Here is a 6000-nt window from a genome sequence, read left to right as displayed (position 1 = left end):
TATTACTTAAATCATTATTTATGACAAACCTATGAACTCACTCAACCTCGTGTTGACTTTTTTAAGCATGTTTATTCTCAGGTACTTAAATATTGCTTCCGCTGTATATCTACTGCTTTGATGATGATTTCTTGCTATGCTTGGAGTCTTCATTACATATCATATCAATTAAAGACATATTTATCTTCCGCTGCAAAACTCAACAAAACGTCTCATGTAGAGTCGTTCTCGTTTATACAACTGTGATTTGATATAATTAGTCACAATTACCCCAGGCCCTATTTGGGGGTGTGACACTGTTATTGTTAAGCCAAGGGTGATTTTGACTGTAGGGTTACCTACTACATGTCTTCGGCACCGCACTCTTATAGAGTACATGCAGCCTACAATAAGTGTATCTAAATAAGACGGTGTCCCGTTTAATATTACAGTTTTTCTTAATGGCAAAGTTCTAATAGATTCTTTTAGAAAGCATACAGACTACTTTAATATATTTAAAGCCTTTAAAGCCTTTCTTATATGAAGTTTTTGGTCTATACGGTGGAATAAAATCAAGTGCAATGTCTTGAACTGTTTTAATAGATTTATTTAAAACAACAAAAAAACCTCCTTTTCAATAAAGTTGTATGTCTCGACCACTACGGCCAGCCATGTCCTTCCGTAATTATAAAAATATAATTACTTCAATCTCACCAGATATGTGAACAAAGATAATTAACGAGTTTAATAAGATTCTGACGTATTAAGTTTGAGTAAACCGTTAACCACACAAACAGTTAGAAAGGGTAATCGTGAGCCAGTAATTTAGTTGACCAACGTTAATTATATATAAAGTAGTTTCCGAGAGTTTTATCAGTATATAGTTCGTACTTTAAAAGATATATTAAGGATTTAATTATTTGATATATATATATATATATATATATATATATATATATATATATATATATATATATATATATATATATATATATATATTCAACAGCTTAAACATTGAATATTACGGGATAGTGTTTACAAATATAACGATAGCAATATAAATTAATAATTATTATAACAAACGTATAATAATTATATAATTATAAAGACAGGGTAACGTAATATATAATAAACGTAGTACTAGAATAGCTTACAAATGATTATAGACGATCCTTGCAATGCTTGCTATTATCGTGATTCACTTATGTATTATTCATAGACAAATATTACATAAGATCTAGCTCCAACTCTCGCTCTAAGAAATATAGACATCTTCTTCAGAGCTTACAAGACCCACACTAATTTATAATAAACTAGCTTAAGCTTGCAGAATTGTGTTATGAAAGAGAAAGAGTAGTGAAAACTCGGAACGAGAGAGAGCTATGAGTTTTCTGAATGAGTACACTGAATGTATGAGGGTCTCTATTTATAGGAGAACTGGGTCGCCAGTTGTAATCTTGGGTCGCCACTTTCTTAACCATGGGTTGCCAGTTGTTAACCGTGGGTCGCCAGTTACAAGCTCCGAGTCACCAGTTAGCTAACCCTTGTAACACCCTGGTTGTTTTTTTTAAATCACAGCAAAAGACTGAATAAACATAAATACCCTTAGTTAATTTCAAACATGATTATCACATATGCTTAGTTAATTACTTCATTACATATCATAGTTGTTACGTTAAACGACTAGTTACATATTTAGAAAAGTTAAGACATCAGAGTTCGTCTTGTCAAACATATCATCAGTCCGACTCCCGTCCCTACCAACACTAAGATCCAGACTCTGCAAGGGTGGAGGTGATGGGTTAACACAAGGCTAAATGAATGGAACTATCAAAAGGTCTAGCATACGATACCAACTTGTACTCCTACAGCAACAACTATATTCAACCATATACAATGTATAACAACTGGCAACTATGCCCCAACTAGAGGACCGGCGGCTTGTACGGGCACACGACCACTAGCTGATCAGGCTAGAGTCTACCGATAGTCCTTACTACTGAACCCCAGTATAGTCATCCACACGCAGGTGATGCGTCGTTCAGCACTATACTCAACAAACAGTAGCCAAATGGACCCAACCACAACTAGGTTGACCTCTCTGAGCTGAACCTAACAGATCAAGGTTCCAACAACAACAACAACAACTTGTGCACATGCAACCAGTCTACTACTACTACTACTACTACTACTACTACTACTACTACTACTACTACTACTACTACTACTAACTACTACTACTACTACTACTACTACTACTACTACTACTACTACTACTACTACTACTACTACTACTACTACTACTACTACTACTACTACTACTACTACTACTACTACTACTACTACTACTACTACTACTACTACTACTACTACTACTACTACTACTACTACTACTACTACTACTACTACTACTACTACTACTACTACTACTACTACTACTACTACTACTACTACTACTACTACTACTACTACTACTACTACTACTACTACTACTACTACTACTACTACTACTACTACTACTACTACTACTACTACTACTACTACTACTACTACTACTACTACTACTACTACTACTACTACTACTACTACTACTACTACTACTACTACTACTACTACTACTACTACTACTACTACTACTACTACTACTACTACTACTACTACTACTACTACTACTACTACTACTACTACTACTAAAAGCATGGCAACCCTAACTGCGATCAACTTTACAACATAACTACTAAGCACGGTGTGATGACCCGGATTTTTTCGACTACTTGATTATACTATTTACATGATTTAATAATTTCGACTTGATAAGAAATGAATTTTAATAAGTCTTGAACCTCCGGAAAGAATTTTACATAAGCAGTTGACCACCCTTTTATTCTTACAATTCACGAACGTCATAACTTGTATTAATTATATATATATTTGTGTGTGTCTATATATATATATATATATATATATATATATATATATATATATATATATATATATATATATATATATATATATATATATATATATATATATATATATAAAACTTGAAAATATTATAATTAAATATCTCATTAAGTATATTAACAAAGTATTATATATATATTTTCATACTACTAATTTAAAGAGTTTTTGAACAATATATATGTTACTATTTAAACGACGTAATTAACTTATGTTAAAATGTATTTACATATAATGTATTACGAGTATAAATACATCCTTACAAGTATTAAATACACTTTATAATATACCAATACATATAAAGGATAGCTATACTCGTATTTTCGTTCAATTTCCTCAAGAATTCTACTCGTATTCATACGGCATTTTTACCCGTATTATACACAGCTTCTAGAGGTATTTACTATTGGTATATACCAATAGAAATCTATAATTATTTGTGTAATATGTCATTCATGACCTAATCAATTTAATATGTCATCCATGACATAATACATTTTAACTTATCTTAGATATATTCACTAAAAACCAAATTTTCAAGCCTATAAATAAGCACCATTTCTAACTCATTTTTACACATTCATTTTCTAAATTTTACTTCCAATTTTCACACACACTTAAAAGAACTCTCTCAAGTTTTGTTCTACTACTTCTTTCCAGCAACTTTACATTCTAAACTTGAGGTAAAAACTCTACTTCAACTCTTATTCAATTCATATGTTTATAGCTATCTATATAAGAGTTTATAAACTAGAACATAGTTTAATTGATTCTAAACTTGTTTGAAGAACTAATCTAATCTTTCTAACTTAACTCTAATAACACTTATTTATATGTATTATGATGTTATATTAAGTTAATATAAGAGCTTATAACTTGTATATATGAAGAACACCTTGAAACTTAATATATATCGTTTAATCTCCATTCGGTAAAAAGTAGGCTGTTTTGGGTTGGGAATTAAAAACCTATCTTAGACTTTGAGTTCGAGGCTAAGACTTTGGAAATATGTTAATATATGTAAATAAGACTTCCAGTATTTGTTCCATGATTTTAGACAAAGTGAAAGTATTTTATCAAAAATCATATATTGGGTGGGTGTCGGGATTCTTCCAAATCTGTCCACCGGCACAAAAAGAGGGTAAAACTCTGAATATTAATATGTGGGCTGAACTTTTTGAATTGTTTTTAAAAGATTAACTTCTTAAGTAATCCATAGCAATTTTATTCACTTTAAACGGAGTTGTAATGAATATTTGGCGAGCAAAATAAAATCTGCTAAAATTAACGTTGTATGGACGAAATTTATATTGTAAAAACTATATTAACCATATCCTTGCTAACTTTTCCTATATCCTATATATATTTGGACATGTTATCATTAGTATAACAAAATATTATAATCTTAGTTAATTCCGAGATTGTATATATATATAATAATCTTGGTACATTTCATGACAATAAGTATACAATACGTTTTGATAAATCCTAAGACAATAAGTATACAATACGTTTTGATAAATTCTAAGACAATACGTGTGACGCCCCGTACTAAATCATCATGTACGGACCATCATCAACAGGATCATTACAAGGTTAAGTACTATATGCGTTTTCAAAACAGAGTTTGCATTCATTAATAAAAGTGACGTCATAACATACGTCGAATGTTTTACAATCCAAAAGTATACTTCACTAAGTAGAAGCATTACATAAGTGTACGTGACCCCAATGGTCATTACATAACATAGTTTCAAAAGTAAATAAGTTTGAATGCAAGATAAGTAGTCATGCGATAACAACTCTAGACAGCGGGTTCTACAGCACGACTAGTAAGATAGCGGAAGCGACTTCAAGCACCTGAGAAATACGCTTAAAAAGGTCAACACAAAGGTTGGTGAGCTATAGTTTAAGTATAACAGTAATGTAAGTAGGCCACGAGATTTCAGTGCTACAACGAACGTTCAAAAGTATGTAAAAGTATATGCTTAACCGTGGGCACTCGATAACTAACTTAACGTTTAATGTACCCCCTTAAAGTGCACTTGGCAAGTGCGTATAACCTCGAAGTATTAAACACCCGTTAAATGCTAGCGCTACTAGCCCGAGTGGGGATGTCAAACCCTATGGATCCATATCTAAGATTCGCGTTCACGGTTCAAAAACCAATGATTAAACGTTACCGAGCTAAAGGGAATGTTTATGCCGTTATATAACCCACACATATATAAAGTTTAAGTACTCGTGCCTAGTATGTAAAATGTAAAATCCGCATGTATTCTCAGTTCCCAAAATAAGTTGAAGTAAAAAGGGAATGCTATAACTCACAATGATAGTAGTAGCGGTAAAGTAGTAGTCGGGAAAGGTGTGCAAGTAAATGGTCCGAAGTCCTCAACCTAAGTCAAATAGTACTAAGTCAGTAAATCGTCTTAATAGGTTTAAAAGTATGTATTTAAGGTCTTAAGGGTCATCATCATTCATCATCAAACACAAGGCGTAAAGTAAGTTTCGTTTATGAAAGTAGTTTTCAACAAAGTCTGATTTCAGTCAGTCACCACGGCCTCTACCCTTATTGAATTAAGGTGAGACCAGTGGCCATGGCTCCGTCTATGAGTCCCTTAAGTGTGGTAAAATTTACAGAAGCAAACTCGTCTTGGTTTGACCGTGGCGATGGTCTAAGTGCGAGTAGGTCAGAAATTTCTGCACAACGTTAAAGGACATAGTGACGATCGGAGGGCCATAAATCCTAAACCGTAATTCGGATTAAGACGAGTCCTATATGAAAAGTTATCTACACGAACTGAGCTATCTGAAAATCAAGGTTACAGTAGCCCAGGTGTACTCGTCTGTTACAGAAACCAGAAAAACAGAAACTGTACACAGAAAACAGAAAAGTAAATGGACATAGTGACGCTCGGAGGGCCGTAGACTCTAAACCGTAACTCGGATTAAGACGAGTCTTATATGAAAAGTTATCTACTCGAAAAGTTATATCTAAAAATCAAGGTTAGAACAGCCCAGGTCTACTGGTCTGTTCCAGAAGCATCAGGTCAGTAGGTT

This window comes from Rutidosis leptorrhynchoides, chromosome 4 (genome assembly GCF_046630445.1).
Source record: "Rutidosis leptorrhynchoides isolate AG116_Rl617_1_P2 chromosome 4, CSIRO_AGI_Rlap_v1, whole genome shotgun sequence".
Classification (NCBI taxonomy): Eukaryota; Viridiplantae; Streptophyta; class Magnoliopsida; order Asterales; family Asteraceae; genus Rutidosis; species Rutidosis leptorrhynchoides.
Note: the sequence above shows the minus strand (reverse complement) of the source record.